The following is a 23117-nucleotide window of genomic DNA, read 5'->3' as shown; positions in this document are numbered from 1 at the left end:
TATACTGCAATATTGTTGATAGTATATTCTCAATTGTTGATAGGCCTACATACTAACACATCAGCCTAGTGATAATGAAAGGGATGTCAAGGGTTGAAAAAAACATCCTCGTGGACAACAACATTTGTGTCCTGCATCAATAACATATCAAATCAACACCTTATTAATTCCATCCCTGACCACATATTTATAACAAACACTGGACAAGTCAAATCAAAAGAGGTTTGTTATTGTCGCTGTCGCGTTCTAAGACTGAAAGAAACGCCATTAGTCGACGTCATTAACCTTAGAGCAATAATCATCACCCCATCCGTCAGCAGGTTCCCGCTGCATCAACATCACTGTTCCACCACACCACACCGAGCAAACATACCATTCCGTGCCAGCTGACGACGATCCTAGGCCGGTGACAGTTCTGTTCAAAACATTCCGACGAGAGACATTTAACGACTTAGCACGCACAGAAAAATAAAAGTGAACATGGAGATAACTAGAAATAAATGCAGCGATGGAAGAAAAAAATACCGGTATAGCCTAGAAATTACGATTGCAATGCTGAATCACTCCCCGTTTACCGTCTTGTAAGCATTATGCTGCAAGATGCTGGCTGTACCATTGGGAACGTACCAGAAAAGAGGAGGGACAGAAAAAAGAACCGGGTTAGGGAAAGAAATTGCTATGGCAACCTAAGGGAGCACATGTGACGTCATACCCAAAGCATCGCCGGGAATGGATGGGAGGGGTGTGCATGAGAGAAGCTCGAGCTTTCCTCTCTCTGATCCTGCGACGTCCTGCCAGTGCGCTCAAGATATGCGGGGAGGCGGTCAGGCGCGCTTAAGATTCCACCCTCTGGCCATATCATAGGTCTCACTCACTCATTCCACACACACACACAGCTTTCATCTGATCACTCTTCTTAACATTCTGGAGTATATGTAAATTACCATCATACAAACTGAGGCAGCAGACTTTGTGAAATTATTATTTGTGTCATTCTCCAAACTTTTGGCCAAGACTGTATGCTACTTTTATTATTATCCTGTAAATTGTTCAGTGCCTATAATTTAGGCTGTATGTATAATGGGGCATGAAGGAAATTACCTCTACTAGATTATAGTGATAAGGAAAACAGCATACAATGTTGGCCTGTGTATTCATTTGCCTATAACTAATCAGAATTCCATTATGTTTACATAAAAAAGAGAATACTTCAAAATGAGAAGATCCTGCCATGGAAAAGACAAAGTGAAAAGGAGGGGAAATAATTCACACCGTGTAAGCAGGACACTTTCACCTGTGGGGTCTTTGTAATGCAGGTTTGATAGTTATATTTTCAATAATGAATGGTTAGCTGTGACAATTAGGTCGAAAAGTCTATTGTATTTTTTGGTGTAGATGGCCAAGGTAGTTGCACAGAACTTTCCCAACATCTCCAAAATTGATATAGAACCTTCACAAAAACACATGAAGTAACTGTGAAAAGAAATGGCTGAGGATATACTAAAAATGTCTGGTATGTAATGACATTTAATTCTAAGTAAATGCGAATTCTTTATTTTTATGTAGCTGTGTGGGACAGCCACATGTTCAGTTCATGCCTATGATTTCAGATTTCAACAAGCCAACGACTGCTTCATGTGTGGCACTGATAAAGAACCTGGATTTGGCCCAAAGACTGACTGGGTTAGTAACTTTATTTAACATGTTTATAATATTTTGACAACAGTGACACATGTAAGACATTTTATGAAATAACAAAATGGATGGCTAATTCGTCATTCGTCATTCTACATTGATATTTGATATTATTTATAACGTGCTACATTTTGTTTTAGATTGAATGTTTTGCATGCCAACGGTGGTTCTATGTGCTGTGCCTAGGAATGAAGACAAAGGAGTTCAACAGAGTAAAGAACACAAACTGGAAGTGCTGTCTTTGTTGTTGAAACTGTATGCTATACCCCATCCACACCGAAGAGGCTCTGAAATGTACATCAACCAGGGATTGTTGGAGAAAACCATTGAAGTAAGCTCAGCATTGCACGTTTGGCCTCTAGGCTGAAGTAGCAAGCACATGCACATTAAGAGAATATGATATCCAGGCCATATGACACCCAGACCATACTCTATTTTTATAGGAATACATTAACCAGGACCATACGTGCATTCATGACAGTTGAACGTGCTGTGGTCAGCAGGGTATAGGAAGAAAGATGTAGGCAAGATAACTGATGACTAACACGTAAAACATGGGCATGCAGTATATACATTATTTTTAGAACATGGAAAGAGTTCTGCCATCGTTGTTACCAAAACCGGATACTAAGGGGGAGTAGCTCTATTTACATATGTGATGTACCTCAATACTGTGTATGTATAAAAGTGAAGCCAGTGTTGAGAAGCGGCGGCTTTCCCGCGGACCAGCACGGCTTTAATAACTTGCATTAAAGTCTACATTGAATTCAACAGTTTCTTCTGAGAATATTATATTTCTATAGACAGTATTATATTTCTGTAACAATTATCTACGACAGATTAAAGAGAAAGTTAACACTAGAATGTTTTGTACTTATTTGAAGTAAAGTGTCAGATGAAAATGGACAAACTAAAGGGTGAGCAATGTGTAGGCCCACTGAGTGGACATTCTGAACCTTGTTTGAAGTCAGTAGGTCACATGACCAAAGAGCTATTGAAATTTTAAATTCAGAAAAATTAATGTAAACTCTTTTCAGATGACAATGGACAAACTAAAGGGTGTGCAGTGTGTAGGCCCACTGAGTAGACATTCTGAACCTTGTTTGAAGTCATTAGGTCACATGACCAAGGAGCTATTCAAATGTAAATAAAAGTGTGTACTTTGTTTACGCTCCCCAACTAATTCAACTAGGAAAACAATAAACATTTCCACATGTTTATTAGCTTTAGAAAGCGAATTAATGTCCAAATCGTGTAAACACCTGTGCAATGTTGTGTGCAATTCTTCCATCATCATGACATTTATTGAAGACTGTGGCTCAAGTGGTTTGAAAGCTATTGGAGGTTTGAAAGAGCGAATATACGTTGAATATCCAACTTGAAACGGTCTTTACCTCGGTTGTTGGTCAATGTGCGAATCACTCTTCCTAGCGTATTTTCAGAAGGTAGAAAGAAAGTGAACTGACGGTTCGTAACGTTTGAATCAATTATATGACCAATGCATGCTACATTTTGATCGATTTGGGGTCTCGCGGACCGATGCACTTGTATCTTAAAAGCATTTGAACCACCCCTAGTACCATACCGGTTCACTTTTTATGTGTTCGGTTCTGTTTCGATTTAGCACACTTTGGGTTAGCTGTGTGGATCAACTGTTTTGAGGTCTCCCGACAGCTGCTTGATCCAATAGAAAATTTGTGGGCAGAACTGAAAAAGCGTGTGTGAGCAAGGAGGCCTACAAACCTGACTCAGTTACACCAGCTCTGTCAGGAAGAATGGGCCAAAATTCACCCTTCAACTTATTGTGGGAAGCTTGTGGAAGGCTACCCGAAACATTTGACCTAAGTTAAACTATTTAAATGCAATGCTACCAAATACAAATTGAGTGTATGTAAACTTCTGAACCACTGGGAATGTGATGAAATAAATACAAGCTGAAATAAATCATTCTCTCTATTATTCCAACATTTCACATTCTGAAAATAAATCGGTGATCCTAACTGACCTTAAACAGGGGATTTTTACCAGGATTAAATGTCAGAAATTGTGAAAACCTGAGTTTAAATGTATTTGGCTAAGGTGTATGTAAACTTCTGACTTCAACTGTCATTTCTTCCTCAATCTAAGCAATACCCCATAATGACAAAGTAAATAGTTTAAAAAAAAACATGTTTGCAAAAAATAAAATGGAAATATCACATTTACATACGTATTTAGACCCTTTACTTTGTACTTTGTTGAAGCACCTTTGGCAGCAATTACAGCCTTGATCTTCTTGGATAGGACACTACAAGCTTGGCACACCTGTATTTGGGTGGTTTCTCCCATTCACCTCTACAGATCCTCTCAAGCGCTGTCAGGTTGGGTGAGAAGGGTCGTGGCAGAGATATTTTCAGGTCTCTCCAGAGATGTTAGATCGGGTTCAAGTCCGGGCTTTGGCTGGGCCACTCAAAGGGGCCACTCAAGGACATTCAGAGACTTGTCCCGAAGACATTCCTGTGTTATCTTGGCAGTGTTCTTAGGATCGTTGTCCTGTTGGAATGTGAACTTTCGCCCCAGTCTGAGGTCCTGAGCGCTCTGGAGCAGGTTTTCATCTTTCCCTTGATTTGACCTTCAATGCTGCAGACATTTTTTGGCACCCTTCCCCAGATCTGTGCCTCAACACAATCCTGTCTCAGAGCTCTACGGACAATTCCATGGCTTGGTATTTGCTCTGACATGCACTGTCAACTGTGGGACCTTATATAGACAGGAGTGTGTTCCATATCATGTCTAATCAATTGAATTTACCACAGGTGGACTCCAATCAAGTTATAGAAACATCTCAAGGATGATCAATGGAAACAGGATGCACCTGAGCTCAAATTGGAGTCTCATAGCAAATGTCTGAAAACGTATGTAAATAAGGTAAATGTTTTTACTTTTAATAAATGAGCAAGCATTTCTAAAAACCTGCTTTCACTTTGTCATTATGAGGTAGTAGTTTGTAGATTGTAATCAGGAACATTTTTATTAATCCATTTTAGATTAAGGCTGCAACGAAATGTGTAAAAAAGGAAGGATTCTGAATACTTCCCGAATGCACTGTATGCTTAGTTTAATACAGAGAAAACAAACTTAAAGATACCCAAAACGATTTAGTCCACTCAATGTGTTTAAATATCATGTGGCTGTCCATGGTACTGATTTCAGTCTGTGTGTATGTGTGTGCGCGCAAGTAAAACAAGAACTGTTGACTCACCCTACTTAAGACTAGTTGAACGCCATTGCCATCCTCCCCTTTCATGTTGGCAAAACGGTCTGTGGCACTGTCATACAGTACACTTTTAGTTTTTGTTGTCATAGGCTACCTAGCTAAAATGCTTGCTAGCCTAACTTCCTCACATGGACAACAATGAACCAGCTACGTTATCTAGCTAGTTACCGTGTGCCTACTAGGCTACATATTAAACTTCAAATCGTCTCAGGCCAGTTGCACAACATATTGTTTAAAAAAACATGTTTTGAACTTTTCTCCCTTTTTCTCCCCAATTTCGTGGTTTCCAATTGGTAGTTACAGTCTTGTCCCATCGCTGCAACTCCCGTATGGACTCGGGAGAGGCGAAGTTCGAGAGCCATGCGTCCTCCGAAACACAACAAGTGCAAGCTCACTAGCTAAATTGCCATAAATGTTTAATGGTTTTTGACCTGTTCCCAAATTAATGTAATTGGTTCAGAGTTTGTTTTGATATTTTAACCTACGTGTCGTGATCGCGTTTGGTGTAGGGGGACAAAATACATTTTTGCACGATGGCGCACGCACGCAGCTGGTTTGGGTTCCGTGTTAGACCACTGCACCACTCGAGAGGCCAACATATTAATTTATGGTTAGATTGAAATCGCAGTCATAATCATTGGCCAGCACAAATAATTAAGTCAAAACCACAAGTCCCCATATCCATCCATGGCTTAAGAAAGTGACGATATAGCAAGCTTGCTACTGCAGGACAACACAAGCAGACCAATCTTATAGAAACAGAAAGGGGGCATTGCATATTTTTTATATATATATATTTTTCTTACTTCTGTGGTAAACCTGTGCAAACATGAAACATAAACAAAGCTATGAGTTCAATTTGCAGAAAATGTAATACGATAATATTTAAAGTATTCAAGTTCTAAACCTTTTCAAACTAACTTCTTCAAGCAAGCATTATCCAGACAGTCTGTATGTTTCTCAGTTCACCATGCAACAATTCACTGCCTCCCTCTTCACAAGTTCCGTGCCAGGAACACCAGCCTATTGACAGTTTCTGGCTGCAAAGTTGCGCTGTGGCCTGTGACCACATTGACCCCAGTGCTAAATGCTCTGTCAGAGAGCAAACTTGTGGCAGGGATGCATATGTATTTCTTTGTCAGACAACTCACTTGTGGGAAGTTGGATGCTTGAACTCGCCACCACTCCAAAGGATCAACCTCACTGTCTGCTGCCATCAGAGTGTAGCTGTCCAGCTCTTGCTCGATGACCTGTCTCTGGGTTCTTAAGGCAGGTGTATTACTGGTTTCCTAAAGAAGCTCCAAAGGCATATCTTGGAATTCTTTGCTGATTGTGGAGCAGTGACAGCTTCTTTCTCTCTCTCTGGTTCTCTTCAAGAGAGAAGTCTCCCATGGCTGTGTTCCCTCCCTCACGTTTTTTTGAGTTCCCAGTTGTCTTGAACACTCTGAAGTTGGAGATGTACAAGTTCCCAGTAGTTTTGAATGCTACATATGGGAAGTGCACTTCAATTACCAGTTGAGAAATCTCAATTGTAGCCCTTCTTAATTGTGGCCATCAAAACAGTTTAAGACACGATTGCAATTAGAATTGTTGCCCAATGATTGGGCTTATACAGTAAAAGCACGTTTCGCTCCAACAGCAATGAACAAGCGGTTTGGGGAGCTGTGGCAGCACTCGTGGTACATCGACTGGTATGTCATTAAATTAATAGGCTAAAATGCATTATTTCGCAATGGGAGTTTAAAAATTATCCCAGAACAATTGGCTGGCACCAACTTGATTTAAAATCAGATTTTTTTTTATTAGTCAAAAGCCGGCTATTACCGGCTAATGGAAACCCTGGACCAGAGCCTTCTGGGCCCTGGTCAAAAGCAGTGCACTATATGGGGAATAGGGTGTCATTTTGGGACACATCTAGTGTGATAAACCCCAGTTGCTGGGCAGGGGTGACAAAGGTAGGGGTGACAAACTTTTAAATCAACATTCACAAGGCCGCAGGGCCAGAAGGATTACCAGGATGTGTACAACGAGCATGCGCTGACCAACTGGCAAGTGTCTTCACTGTTATTTTCAACTTCTCCCTGTCGGAGTCTGTAATACCAACATGTTTCAAGAAGACCATAATAGACCCTGTGCCCAAGAACACTAAGGTAACCTGCCTAAATGACTACCGACCCGTAGAGCTCACACCTGTAGCCATGAAAGGCTTTGAAAGGCTGGTCATGGCTTATATCAACACCATTATCCCAGAATCCCTAGACCCACTCCAATTTTCATACCGCCACAACAGATCCACAGATGATGCAATCTCTATTGCACTCCACACTGCCTTTCACACCTGGAAAAAAGAAACACCTACTGTATGTGAGAATGCTATTCATTGACTACAGCTCAGCGTTCAACACCATAGTGCACTCAAAGCTCATCACTAAGCTAAAGGACCCTGGGACTAAACACCTCCCTCAGCAACTGGATCCTGGACTACCTGACAGGCCACCCCCAGGTGGTAAGGGTAGGTAACAACACAGGGGCCTCTCAGGGGTGCCTGCTCAGTTCCCTCCTGTTCTCCCTGTTCACTCATGACTGCACGGCCAGGCACGACTCCAACACCATCATTAAGTTTGCTGATGACACAACAGTAGGCCTGATCACTGACAACGATGAGACAACCTATAGTGAGGATGTCAGAGACCTGACCATGTGGGGCTCCCTCAACGTGATCAAGACAAGGGAAATTATTGTGGACTACAGGAAAAGGAGGACTGAGCACGTCCCCATTCTCATCGACGGGGCTGCAGTGGAGCAGGTTGAGACTGTCAAGTTCCTTGGTGTCCACATCACTAACAAACTAACATGGTCCAATCACACCAAGACAGTCATGAATAGGGCACAACAAAACCTATTCCCCCCTCAGGAGATTGAAAAGATTTGGCATGGGTCCTCAGATCCTCAAAAGGTTATACAGCTGCACCATCGAGAGCATCCTAACGGGTTGCATCACTGCTTGGTATGGCAACTGCTTGGACTCCGACCGCAAGGCACTACAGAGGGTAGAGCATCACTGGGGCGAAGCTTCCTGCCATCAGGACCTCTATACCAGGCAGTGTCAGAGGAAGGCCCTAAAAATTGTCAAAGACTCCAGCCACCCTAGTCATAGACAAAAATGGGTGGGCTATTTACCGATGGACTATGTACAGCTGCAGCGATCGGTTAGCTGCTCAGATAGCAGATGTTTAAAGTTGGTGAGGGAGATAAAAGTCTCCAACTTCAGCGATTTTTGCAATTTGTTTCAGTCACAGGCAGCAGAGAACTGGAAGGAAATGTGGCCAAATGAGGTGTTGGCTTTAGGGATGATCAGTGAGATGCACCTGCTGGAGTGCGTGCTACGGGTGGGTGTTGCCATCGTGACCAGTGAACTGAGATAAGGTGGAGCTTTACCTAGCATGGACTTGTAGATGACCTGGAGCCAGTGGGTCTGGCGACGAATATGTAGCGAGGACCAGCCGACTAGAGCATACAGGTCGCAGTGGTGGGTGGTATAAGGTGCTTTAGTAACAAAACGGATGGCACTGTGATAAACTGCATCCAGTTTGCTGAGTAGAGTATTGGAGTATTGGATACTCTAGTCACTTTAATAATTTTACCTACATGTACATATTACCTCAATTACCTCGACACCGGTGCCCCCACATATTGACTCTGTACCGGTACCCTCTGTATATAGCCCCGCTATTGTTATTTTACTGCTTCTCTTTAATTATTTTGTTATTATTTTCTCTTATTTATGGAGGGGTATTTTCTTTAAACTGCATTGTTGGTTAAGGGCTTGTAAAGCAAGCATTTCATCTGTTGTTTTCAGCGCATGTGACAAATAAAATTTTATTAGATTTTAGAATACAAAAATCCTATGAATCCCATTGCGACATGATGCAAGTAAATGATAGGACAACTTTATAACTAGGAATTATTAGGAAAATTGCAATCCCACTACAGTGCTAAAACACAGATTATGTCATGAATATCATACAAAATATCACTGGGTAAGTCTCTTAAATCTTGAAGCTTATCCAACACGAAGCACAAGACCAAAAATGCCAAAGTAGGCTACAAAAAAGTAGACCAAAATCATTCCAATCCCAATTAAAATGCAACGGCTGTTTAGCGTATTGAATGGTTGGCTTTAGGACCATCGCTCAGAGAATCTGCCAGCCTGCCTGCCTTTCTCCCACTTTAAGAAAGCAGAGACCGTGCCAGTTTTTACCCCTAAACCTTAAGACTCATGAACAGGAAATTAAATGGCTACCCGGTCTATTTGCATTGAGTGTCCCCCCACCCAACCTCTTTTACAGTGCTGCTACTCTCTGTTTATCATATATGCACAGTCAATTTAACTATTGTGGTAAATGTGGGGTGTTGGGTTGAGCGTGCAGAGATTGACACAGAGACAGGGAGGCTTTAGTCAGAAAAACAACTTTACTTAAGACAGAAAATAAATATATCAAAGAAATAACTTGGGTTTAGCTCAGTCTTCCTTCTCTCGCTTAACTGGTGTCCAGCTCTCTCCCGCAGTGTGCCATCGTGCTCCTTTTATTTAGCCTCCACCGCTGGTTGGCACTTTCCTCTAATTACCTCCACTTAGCTGTCCGTGTCGGGGTGCCCAGCTCCCGTATTCCCAGCAGAGGGAGCCAACATCACCTCACGTACCTCCCCGCTATTACCTTCCCTCGGTGTTGACCTCCTGGGATACCACACAATACATTCATGTACATATGTACAGTATAGGATGCAACCCTATCACAGAGTGAATAAATGTAGAGCGTTTGTACATTTTAAGAAAAAAATATTAAGTGACAGTTTCATCAGTACATGCTTAAAGAAAGTCATATCACAAAGATCACAGATGACAGTGCCCACCAAATCTATGACAATAGAGAATGAATTGTAAGTACCAAAGTGTGTTAAAGTGTGCTTGTCAAAATAATATCTGAAAATGTCAGTTGTTGAACATAATACTTCTATTTGAAATAGCAATTTATGATATATGCCGTTGAAGAATATTCCATGTACCAACACTACATGTAGGACGGACATAAATTATTCCCACATACAGTATACACATACATAGAGGCATTTTTCAGCTATGATTTTACCACTCAGAATCCAGAATGGATATGACAATGGGGCAGCACAGGATGTAATACACCCTTACAACAATCTACTTTTTGATCTTCTTGATTTCTTATCCGTAAACTGCTACTGTGTGTCAAAAAAAGAGCCCCAATTAGGGGTTAGTGTACTCCAGTAAAAAAGTCTGGTTTAGATTCAAAACTACTGCCCTGTATCCCTGTTCATAGGGGTATGAGAGACTAGTCAGTGGTAGAATTCAGTTGGCACGTTATTGGCCGAAACACCCTCAGAACCACAAGGTTGAGGTTACTCATGGACAGTAATTAGAAATGATATATTTTTTGCATTGAAGCATTGTCTTCTAACTGTCCAAGAATAGGATCCAAAGTGTTAGGAAATATTTGTACCCATAAATACAAAGGAGGATGTCTCTCCTCATACCTCTGGCACTTTAGTCAGACTGCCAGACTGTGTAAAAACTCTATGATGGAGCCAGCGATGGAGTTCCCATTGACTAAGCACCACAGAGCCAATTGGGAGAAAATACCCAGGTCAAGGGTGCCAATTGAGAGTCAAGGAATGTGTCTGTGCCTTTTGGATTACTCTCTCTTTACAGAGAACCCCTGTGGTTCAAGTCAAGAGCTATCCTTCCTCTTTCAATCTGCTCTGCGCATGTCTGAAAGTGACAGAGCCAGCAGCCAAGTTTTTCACATTATGTCATAAAAAATTATTACACTTATGAATGTAAGTAAAATGCAAATATGTATTAGATCCAGAAGAATGGAATAACTAAGACAGGAATTTGAATGCAGCATGTTCCGATTCCTCCTTCGCTTTCTGTCCAGCAGGGTCAACCAAAAACACTTGGCCCTGATGGTTCATGCAGATACTGGGGAAGCAATATAGAAATGTATTGATCCCTTAAATGATTTTACTATTAAAATTACCCATATCACAACCATCATAACCCTTCACAAAATGTATCTAAATCAATTTTGGAAAAAGGATTTTACTCACAATGAACTTCCAGTGGTTCTGGTTCTCATTCAAGAAACTCATGACAGCATTGTAGTTACTGAAGTTCACCTGAAAATATTTCACATACTTGCCACTAAGCCAAAAATATTTTATCAATAGTTCATCTTTTACAATTCCACTAACAGATTGTATCAGTACCTTGGGCAGACTTTGCTTGCGTACTAAACTTCTTTCTCCATTTAGAATGACTAGGGCTGAGAAGTGATTTAGGATGTAAATCTTTGTCCCGTAACTGCAGCTTTTTGTGGTTGCTTGAAAGTACCATTTGATTGTCTGTACAAGGAGAGAAACTAAAACCACAAATGCTTTGAATGTGAAGAACATTATACAAATAATTAAGCATTTTCTAAAATACATAGATATTTCAGAGAATATTGGTTAGTTGGGATTGTTTATCGAGATTTAAAACAAAAGTAATTACATTTGCCTTTGTATTTATTTGTCTAATATATTCTGGCTACATGCAATTTTAATGGGTCATTGTCATATACAGTTGATGTCGGAAGTTTACATACACTAAGGTTGGAGTCATTAAAACTAATTTTTCAACAACTCCAAAAATGTCTTGTTAAACATACCATAGTTTTGGCAAGTCGGTTAGGACATCTACTTTGTGCAGGTCATTTTTCCAACAATTGTTAACAGACAGATTATTTCACTTATAATTCACTGTATCACAATTCCAGAGGGTCAGAAGTTTAAATAGACTAAGTTGACTGTGCCTATAAACAGCTTGGAAAATTCCAGAAAATTATGTCATGGCTTTAGAAGCTTCTAATAGGCTAATTGACATCATTTGAGTCAATTGGAGGTGTACCTGTGGATGTATTTCAAGGCACACCTTCAAACTCAGTGCCTCTGCGTGACATCATGGGAAAATCAAAAGAAATCAGTCAAGACCTCAGAAAAAAAATTGTAGACCTCCACTAGTCTGGTTCATCCTTGGGAGCAATTTCCATACACCTGAAGGTACCACGTTCATCTGTACAAACAATAGTACGCAAGTATAAACACCATGGGACCACGCAGCTGTCATACCACTCAGGAAGGTGATGCATTCTGTCTCCTAGAGATGAACGTACTTTGGTGCGAAAAGTGTAAATCAATCCCAGAACAACAACAAAGGACCTTGTGAAGATGCTGGAGGAAACAGGTACAAAAGTATCAATATCCACAGTAAAACAAGTCCTATATTGACATAACCTAAAAGGCTGCTCAGCAGGAAAAGTATGTGGATATATTGAAGCAACATCTCAAGACATCGGTCAGGAAGTTAAAGCTTGTTCGCAAATGGGTCTTCCAAATGGACAATGACCCCAAGCATACTTCCAAAGTTGTGCCAAAATGGTTAAGGACAACAAAATCAAGGTAATGGAGTGGCCATCACAAAGCCCTGACCTCAATCCAATAGAACATTTGTGGGCAGAACTGAAAAGCATGTGCAAGCAAGGAGACCTACAAACCTGACTCAGTTACACCAGCTCTGTCAGGAGGAATGGGCCAAAATTCACTCAACTTATTGTGGGAAGCTAGTGGAAGGCTATCTGAAACGTTTGACCCAAGTTAAACAATTTAAAGGCAATGCTACCAAATACTAATTTAATGTACAGTAAGGGAATAAAGTATTTGATCCCCTGCTGATTTTGTACGTTCGCCCACTGACAAAGAAATTATCCATCTATAATTTTAATGGTTGTTTATTTGAAAAGTGAGAGACAGAATAACAAAAGAAAAATCCAGACAAACGCATGTCAAAAATGTTATAAATTGATTTGCATTTTAATGAGGGAAATAAGTATTTGACCCCCTCTCAATCAGAAAGATTTCTGGCTCCCAGGTGTCTTTTATACAGGTAACGAGCAGAGATTAGGAGCACACTCTTAATGGTAGTGCTCCTAATCTCAGTTTGTTACCTGTATAAAAGACACCTGTCCACAGAAGCAATCAATCAATCAGATTCCAAACTCTCCACCATGGCCAAGACCAAAGAGCTCTCCAAGGATGTCAGGAACAAAATTGTAGACCTACACAAGGCTCGAATGGGCTACAAGACCATTGCCAAGCAGCTTGGTGAGAAGGTGACAACAGTTGGTGCGATTATTCTCAAATGGAAGAAACACAAAAGAACTGTCAATCTCCCTCGGCCTGGGGCTTCATGCAAGATCTCACCTCGTGGAGTTGCAATGATCATGAGAATGGTGAGGAATCAGCACAAAACTACACAGGAGGATCTTGTCAATGATCTCAAGGCAGCTGGGACCATAGTCACCAAGAAAACAATTGGTAACACACTACGTCGTGAAGGACTGAAGTCCAGCAGCGCCGGCAAGGTCCCCCTGCTCAAGAAAGCACATAAACATGCCCGTCTGAAGTTTGCCAATGAATATCTGAATGATTCAGAGGACAACTGGGTTGTTCGATGGTTCGTTTGAGGGCATTGAGGGATTTCTATAAACGTCCGGATTAGTCTCCCGCTCCTTGAAAGCAGCAGCTCTAGCCTTTAGCTCGATGCGAATGTTGCCTGTAATCCATGGCTTCTGGTTGGGATATGTACGTACAGTCACTGTGGGGTCGACTTCGTCGATGCACAAGGTGGTGTAGACCTCAATGCCATTGGATGAATCCAGGAACATATTCCAGTCTGTGCTAGCAAAACAGTCCTGTAGTGTAGCATCCGTGTCATCTGACCACTTCCGTATTGAGCGAGTCACTGGTACTTCCTGCTTTAGATTTTGCTTGTAAGCAGAATTCAGGAGGATATAATTATGGTCAGATTTGCCAAATGGAGGGCGGGGGAGAGCTTTTTATGCATCTCTGTGTGTGGAGTAAAGGTGGTCTAGTATTTGTTTTTCTCTGGTTGCTCATGTCACATGCTGCTAAAAATGTGGTAACACTGATTTACGTTTGCCTGCATTTAAGACCCCGACCACTAGGAGCACCGCTTCTGGGTGAGAATTTTCATCATGGTTTATGGCCTTATAGAGTTGGTTGAGAGCGGGTGCCATTTGGGACGTAGACTTTCTTTTGTGGATTCTCAAATCAACAGTCAACAAAACCTTTGTTTTAAAGGTAAATGTGATGTCAGCTGTATGAGATAAGATTCCATGGCAGCTCCATGGACACCTAGGAATGCTCACTGACTTTAATAGTATGTATATAAGCAAAATGATATAGTAAGTACACAATAATAAGGATCTTATTGCACGTCAACACATCTGCGTCATTTTTAAGAAACCTTTACTCCTCCCTTCCCTATCCCATATTATAGGATGTTAAAATTATACGATGATCTATGAGAATGTATGAAATGCCTGTGTTTTATAAAGTGCCATATAAATGATTCTGCTGTCTACTGAGCTATAAAAAAAGAGGTGCTTATTAAAATAGGTTTCAATTGTAAGTGTAACGGATGTGAAACGGCTAGCTAGTTAGCGGTGGTGCGCGCTAAATACCGTTTCAATCGGTGACGTCACTTGCTCTGAGACCTTGAAGTAGTGGTTCCCCTTGCTCTGCAAGGGCCACGGCTTTTGTGGAGCGATGGGTAACGATGCTTCGTGGGTGACTGTTGTTGATGTGTGCAGAGGGTCCCTGGTTCGCGTCCGGGTATGGGCGAGGGGACGGTCTAAAGTTATACTGTTACATAAGGTAGGTTAGATTCCAGGCATTTACAGCCATTTTGTTGGATAATGAATCAAACAGTGAGGGCCATATTAAAGTGGTCCAGTGTAAGCATTACCTCAGGTGACGCAGGGGCTCCATTCAGAACATGATGGAGTTGACACTTATACCCCATGATCTGCTGGTTCTCTGTGAACGTGTCTCCTACCAATACAAGGTCATGGGCCGGTCATCCTGCTAGGCTAACACGTCTGTCTGTTGTTTTGTCTGTTGCCCGTCTATTGCTGTAGCATCACCATAACGACAATTTCTACAGTTCTTGGTATGGGTATGATGCCTCTGGGTATGTACGTCTACACACACTCCTGTGTGGAGGCAGGCACCATCAGAATACCTTACTTTAATATTGGTAATGACCTTTTGGTTCTTTCACATTTTAATAAAAAAATATATTATTTTTTGCCACCTTGATGTTTTGAATCTTCTCTCTCTTCGGTCTCACTATTTACTTCTCTCTCTTTCTCTCGCTCTCATTCTCTCACGTTTTCCATCTGACTCTTTAACCTTTTAACTTTGGAGAGCGCAGTGTGATAAACTCTGTAGGTCAGAAATTGTAAGAATCGTCAAATGCATTGGAATGGAATAAAAGTTCACCAGCAGCCTATGATTAGGGCTTGGAATGAGGGCTACATAACATGTTGGAGATTTAGAGTCATACTTCTGGTCTGATGTTATTCAATATGTATTAGCTGCCATGTAGGCCTATGTATAAACATATTATTTTTTTAGGCATCACTCTGATCACCTTGGTAGTCCCTGTAGCGTTGGATGTTTTTGTGAACTACAAGTGGCCCAAAGCAGCAAGGAAGATCTTACATTTACATTTACATTTAAGTCATTTAGCAGACGCTCTTATCCAGAGCGACTTACAAATTGGTGCGTTCACCTTATGACATCCAGTGGAACAGCCACTTTACAATAGTGCATCTAAATCTTTTAAGGGGGGTGAGAAGGATTACTTTATCCTATCCTAGGTATTCCTTAAAGAGGTGGGGTTTCAGGTGTCTCCGGAAGGTGGTGATTGACTCCGCTGTCCTGGCGTCGTGAGGGGGTATGTCAAATCTGTCTACTTTTTAGTATCTTGTTATTGTCATGCTACAAATCCTCAGACACTGGCTTACTGGCATCCCTGTCTGTCTATTTCACACTCTCTGTAGGTGGGTACTGGGGTTTGAAGTCTTCTCCTGATGGTAGTAGGAATTGAAGGGGCTGTTCTCTACCGAGGCTCATGACATACAGACACCTCCATTCATTTTATGAGTCATCTTCCTTGTGTTATACAACGAGTAGCCAGCAGTTGAAGCTGACATTTTTCTGCGTCAGTAGAGCTGCTGTCTGGGTGGAAAGTTCACTTTTGAAAGTGCCAAGCTTAAATTCATTAGGATGTCTACAATGTAATTATTTGCAAACAAGACACTCTAGTTTGACACTGAGAAATATGTCTATTTTTTTAACCTTTATTTAACTAGGTAAGTCAGTTAAGAACAAATTCTTATTTTCAATGACGGCCTAGGAACAGTGGGTTAACTGCCTGTTCAGGGGCAGCTCGGGGGTTTGAACTTGCAACCTTCTGGTTACTAGTCCAAAACTCTAACCACTAGGCTACGCTGCCACCCCAAAGTACATCTTATAAATTAAACACATACACTGCATTACATTTCTTTTTTGGATATCTCTCTCCATTCTTTCCTGAAACGTCTATTTTGTGTGGGGTAGGGGTTTGCATACTTTTGTCTTGCCTAGGGCGGCAGAATGTCCAGGACCGGCCCTGTCTAGGACCTTTCTAGAATAAGTATTTACGAGCAAACTCCAAATATCAAACCAATATCCAAACTAAAAAGAAATGTAAATGCAGTGTATGTGTTTAATTTATAAGATGTACTTTTTTGAAGTAATAGATAACGCATGTATTATTTACTGTATCTTACAATGTTAACATGTTTCATATGATGACAACTGCGCTGTGCTGGAAGTCGACCACATCTCCCATAAAGCATTGCAAATTACAACATCTTTGCCAAAACGAATCGAATTGGTTATTTCTTCACTGCAAGAAATGCAATTGGATTGAAGTGTGCATGGATTTGTACAAACTGAGGTAACAGAAAAAAATACATTTGTTTCATGTAGATTGTCTCAAAATGTCCATGTATTAAATGTGCAGCAAGGCTGGCATTAATTCGTTTCCTCCACATCTTGCATTAGTGATTTGATGTCAACAAGTTCAGGATATTGTCAGCTAGCAAGCTAACGTTGGCTAACTTTCCTTGTTGTTAGCTAGCAAAAATATACGGCAATAGCTAACTATTATTTTAAGTTTCCCATACTACTACGGACTTACTTGTACTGCAAAATAAGAGAGACGCAGACTTTCTGACATCTAACGTTAGACGCTTGCAACCTGTAAAGTTAGCTAGCCAATGAAGGTAACGTTTGCTAGCTAGTTTGCTCTAGCATCCTATTAGCATGTTAGCTAGCGTAACAATAAACATAACTAGGTGAGCTTATTTGGTTAAACACATAAATATGGAGCAGGTGGATAGTTGGCTAGCTATGGTTTGGTTGGTTGCCAAAGACTAACTAGCATAGTAAGCAAGGTGTTGGTTGTCCAGAAGGTCAACTTTACCTTCTCAATGCCATTTGTCCATAAGCCCTGAGACATGCTGTAATTGCTCTCTGGCCATGTGTCACTGAACATACGGTCATACTGTAACAACAGTGCTGTTTTTTACTTATTCAGTCTTCAACCTCATTCAGAGAGATATTTATTGTTCGATGGGTCAGGGTAACTTTAACACATGGCAATGGGACACATCTGCTTAGTAAAATCATGGTGGATGAGACGGGGCAGCCTAATTAACCTATTGCAGAGAGACTCACATAGAGAAACATGTCTCTAAAAACTGAATATGTCATTTTTCAGTTCTGGGAAGTAGATTAAGTAATTAGATATGACAAAAGTAGGTTGATATGGTGGCGTGTTTGCTTTGTGTGTGTCTCATCATGGCTACACATGTCACTTTGCACAGTGGAAATCCCTGATTCAAAGCTGGCACACTGTCAAACAGTTGGCAATGAGCCTTGTCTCTCTCTCACACACACACACACACACACACACACACACACACGGATAGAAAACCCCAACTGTTGGGGGACTGAATTTTAATAAGGGTATGGGTGCAGTGCACTTGCTTTCAACCCTAGTCAGTTAATTTACAGTACCAGTCAAAAGTTTGGACACACCTGCTCATTCAACGGCTTTTCTTTATTTTTACTATTTTCTACATTGTAGAATGAAATGAAATAACACATGGAATCATGTCGTAACCAAAAAACGTTAAACAAATCTAAATATATTGTTAGATTTTAGATTTTTCTGAGTAGCCACCCTTTGCCTTGATGACAGCTTTGCACACTTGGCATTCTCTGAACCAGCTTTACCTGGAATGCTTTTCCAATAGTCTTGAAGGAGTTCCTATAAATGCTGAGCTTTTGTTGGCTGCTTTTCTTTCACTCTGCGGTCCAACTCATCCCAATCCATCTCAATTGGGTTGAGGTTGGGTGATTGTGGAGGCCAGGTCATCTGATGCAGCACTCATCACTCTTGGTAAAATAGCCCTTACACAGCCTGGAGGTGTGTTGGGTCATTGTCCTGTTGAAAAACATATTATAGTCCCACTAAGCGCAAACCAGGTGGGATGGTGTATCCCTGCAGAATGCTGTGGTAGCCATGCTGGTTACGTGTGCCTTGAATTCTAAATAAATCACTGACAGTGTCACCAGCAAACCACCATCACACCACCTCCATGCTTCACGGTGGGAATCACACATGCAGTTCATCTACTCTGTGTCTCACAAAGACACGGCGGTTGGAAGCAAAAATCTCACATTTTGACAGATTTCCACCGGTCTAATGTCCATTGCTTGTGTTTCTTGGCCCAAGCAAGTCTCTTCTTATTGGTGTCCTTTTTGTAGTGGTTTCTTTGCAGCAATTTGACCATGAAGGCCTCATTCACGCAGTCTCCTCTGAACAGTTGATGTTGAGATGCCTGTTACTTGAACTCTGAAGTGTTTATTTGGGCTGTAATCTGAGGCTGGTAACTCTAATAAACTTATCCTCTGTAGCAAAGGTAACTCTTCCTTTCCAGTGGTTGTCTTCATGGGGCGGCAGGGTAGCCTAGTGGTTAGAGCGTTGCACTAGTAACCGGAAGGTTACAAGTTCAAACCCCCGAGCTGACAAGGTACAAATCTGTCGTTCTGCCCCTGAACAGGCAGTTAACCCACTGTTCCTAGGCTGTCATTGAAAATAAGAATTTGTTCTTAACTGACTTGCCTAGTAAAATAAAGGTAAAATAAAATAAATAAATGAGAGCCAGTTTCATCATAGCGCTTGATGGTTTTTGCGACTGCACTTTAAGAAACTTACAAAGTTCTTGACATTTTCCGGATTGGCTTACCTTTGTCTTAAAGTATTGATGGCTTGTTGTTTCTCTTTGCTTATTTGAGCTGTTCTTGACGTAACATGGACTTGGTTTTTTACCAAATAGATCAATCCTCTGTATATCACCCTGATTGGCTCAAATGCATTAAGAAGCAAATTCCACAAATTAACTTTAACAGGGCACACCTGTTAATTGAAATGCATTCCAGGTGACTACCTCATGAAGCTGGTTGAGAGCATGCCAAGTGTGTGCAAAGCTGTCATCAAGGCAAAGGGTGGCAACTCTCAAATATAAAATACTCTTTCTTTGGTTACTACATGGTTCCATTAATTGTATTATATAATGTAGAAAATAGTTAAAAATAAATCAAAAATAACCCTTGAACGAGTAGGTGTCCATACTTTTGACTGGTACTGTATGTAATTTTCAATACAGTCATTGCCTACAGTTTTATCAGTATATGTCTTTTAGACAGACTTAGATGGGATGGTTTCTAGGTTTAATGAGTTGTCAAGGAAATAAAGAGCCTTTAAATTTTTATTTAATTTAACTAGGCAAGTCAGTTAAGAACACGTACTTATTTATAATGACGGCTTACACCAGCCAAACCGGATGACGCTGGGACTTGGGACTTCCAATCACGGCCGGTTGTGATACAGCCTTGATTCATACCAGGGTGTCTGTAGTGACACATATAGCGCTGAGATGCAGTGCCTTAGATCACTCCGCCACCCAGGTGCCCTTTGACCACATTGTCTCTGCAGTATATGTCTTCTGCCCTTTTAGAGCTCGGTAAAATACTGATGCGGGGGAGGGTGTTGTCACATGGAATCTATTCAGTGCTAGAAAGCTCACTAGAGGCCACATAATCTGTCAAGTGTGGGTGGAAATGTGTTCTCGTTTGTGATGCTCCATTTTCAAGCTGTGCCATATTTGTTTGGCAGGAGATAGACCTCCACACTGGGCTGGGGCTCAATGGCATCTGTCCTACATCTCTCTATTGCCAACAGTGTCATCATACATTGAGCCTCCTGTGAGAATTAGCCTGACCTCTTTTTCCATTGAGTGTGCACTTGTGAGGGAGAGAACAGAACAGACTCAACTTGAGCATTTGGTTGGCTGTAGGCCAAATGTAATGTTCTAAAGTCCTCTACCTTCTCACAAGCTTTCTGAATTGTCCTGATAGGGCAATTCGATAGTAACAGAATTGTGCTGAGACTCAGATTGTTCACTTTTAAAATGTATGCCAAACAAAAACTATTGATTTCAAAGTTCAACAAACCATACAACTCCATGCACAAGGACTACTTTTAACAATTTACATTTTACAAAAACACATTTACTGGAAAAACTGTGTAATGCAAAATGTGGTAACACAATTTCTGGAAAATCTCTCTCTGACCACATTTTCCAATTAAAGATTCAACGATGTCTGCTGAAATAATGGGGTGTCAGCCAGGATGTCAGTTAGCCGGCAATTTAGCCTGCAATTTGCCGGCTTTCGGACTATTTAAATAAAACTGTTGCCGGCCAAAAGTACTGGGAGGAAAGAAAATCATATTGCAAAATAATGCTTTTTATTCATTAATAGAAAACCAGTTGACTTAAATACCATCATGTTTATTGTTCTAATTTGCATAATTTAGTGGAGTTGAATGTCCCATTCAAGTGCATGCAACAAGCTATTAGTGCGTCACCCTACAATGTGAGCTGGAGGCAGTGTGCATTTTGAGATCATTCTTAATTGTTTGAAACTTGAATTTTTCATTTCATGTTATGAGGCATGTCTTACCTTGCTTCAAAGTAGCTTGTAGGCAAAATCCAACCGTGGAAACTATTTTTATTTTCATGAAGACTTCATAAGCGGTGCGTGAGTTTAAATTTATTCTACTGCCAGTTATTATTTCATATGCACATTTTCATGGAACAGTTTAATTTCAATAATAATTGTTTTTATTTCTCAATCATTATCATGTGGGTAATAATAAAAATCGTAATTAAAATGGTAATCTAAAAGTCTAATGCGGATCACCAGCCTCTACCATATATATGGACACATCGATACACTGGTCCATTGGCAACTAAAGAAATGAGCGCATGGAACTCGTAGCCTATAGGCCATTGCTCATTCACACCGAGGATTAGTGATTATCGAGGTGGAGCCAGAAGCATACCACCCTGCATCCCACTGCTGGCTTGCCTGGGAAGCTAAGCAGGGTTGGTCCTGGTCTGGCCCTGGATGGGAGAGCAGATGCTACTGGAAGTGGAGTTGGAGGACCAGTAGGAGGAACTATATCCTCCGGTCTAAAACAAATATCCCAATCCCCCAGGGCAGTGATTGGGGACATTGACCTGTTTTGGGTGCCGTCTTTTGGATGGGATGTTAAACGGGTGTCCTGGCTCTCTGTGTGATCTTTAGTGACCATGGTTCTTATTGTAAAAGTAGGGGTGCTAACCCCGGTGTCCTGGCTAAATTCCCAATCTGGGCCTCATACCATCATGGCCACCTAAACATTTATTTTTAGTATTTTTATTTATTTAACCATTTATTTTACTAGGCAAGTCAGTTAAGGACTAATTTGTATTTACAATGACGGCCTACAGTGGGTTAACTGCCTTTTTCAGGGGCCCAATTTTTTTTTTTTTACCTTGTCAGCTCGGGGATTTGATCCAGCAACCTTTTGGGTTACTGGCCCAACGTTCTGTTAGGTTCTAATTCTCAGAGTAAAAACTCAACGGACACATTGAAAGCTCAAACCAAGTTTTTATTCTTCCCAGAGGGTCAATACAGCTGCATTAGACAAAGACATGATTTCACCCGTGAAAGTATACATATGCCACTTTGGGTGGAGTTTCCTCTTTATCGCTAAACATTGCATCATTATTGCTAGGGAGGGGGCTGAGTGATAACGGTTCCTCCCCTTATCAGTATTGCCACGTGACCATTTTCCCTGCACTCAGCCCCTCCCAAGCTTCATTATGGCACCCCATTATGGCACCCCTTTATAACTAATGATTAGGGATGCATGATATATCGGAATCGTCCGACATTAGCTAGAAATGCCAACATCGGTATCAGCCGATGTTGTCCAGTTTATTAACGCCGATGTGAAAGCTGACGTGCATACCTAAACTCAGAAAAAAAGAAACATCCCTTTTTCAGGACCCTTTATTTCACAGATATTTTGTAAAAATCCAAATAACTTCACAGATCTTCATTGTAAAGGGTTTAAACACTGTTTCTCATGCTTGTTCAATGAACCATAAACAATTTTTATTTTATTTTTAACCTTTTATTTAACCAGGCAAGTCAGTTAAGAACACATTCTTATTTTCAATGACGGCCTGGGAACAGTGGGTTAACTGCCTGTTCAGGGGCAGAACGACAGATTTGTACCTTGTCAGCTCGGGGGTTTGAACTCGCAACCTTCCGGTTACAAGTCCAACGCTCTAACCACTAGGCTACGCTGCCACCCCAATTAATGAACATGCACCTGTTGAACGGTCGTGAAGACACTAACAACTTACAGACGGTAAGCAATTAAGGTCACAGTTATGAAAACTTAGGACACTAGAGAGGCCTTTCTACTGAATGAAAAACACCAAAAGAAAGATGCCCAGGGTCCCTGCTCATCTGCGTGAACGTGCCTTAGGCATGCTGCAAGGAGGTATCAGGACTGCAGATGTGGCCAGGGCAAGAAATTGCAATGTCCATACTGAGACTCCTAAGACAGCGCTACAGGGAGACAGGACACAGCTGATCATCCTCCCAGTGGCAGACCACATGGAACAACACCTGCACAGGATCGGTACATCTGAACATCACACCTGCGGGACAAGTACAGGATGGCAACAACAACTGTCCGAGTTACACCAGGAAC

The 23117-nt window shown here is 41.2% G+C and overlaps 1 protein-coding gene across 2 annotated transcripts in view; it reads left to right on the top strand.

The window, feature by feature from the left end:
• Window positions 1–16822: 16822 nt before the first annotated feature.
• The window catches only part of LOC115127885 (kelch-like protein 8), a 29431-nt gene continuing 23136 nt past the window's right edge, over window positions 16823–23117 (top strand). For both annotated transcript variants that reach the window (XM_029657498.2, XM_065017600.1), the window contains exon 1: window positions 16823–16892. The gene's annotated coding sequence lies outside the window, so the exon portion shown is untranslated. The remainder of the gene's footprint in view (window positions 16893–23117) is intronic.

This window comes from Oncorhynchus nerka, linkage group LG4, assembly GCF_034236695.1.
Source record: "Oncorhynchus nerka isolate Pitt River linkage group LG4, Oner_Uvic_2.0, whole genome shotgun sequence".
NCBI classification, from domain to species: domain Eukaryota; kingdom Metazoa; phylum Chordata; class Actinopteri; order Salmoniformes; family Salmonidae; genus Oncorhynchus; species Oncorhynchus nerka.
Note: the sequence above shows the minus strand (reverse complement) of the source record. Positions and strands in the feature narration are given on the sequence as shown.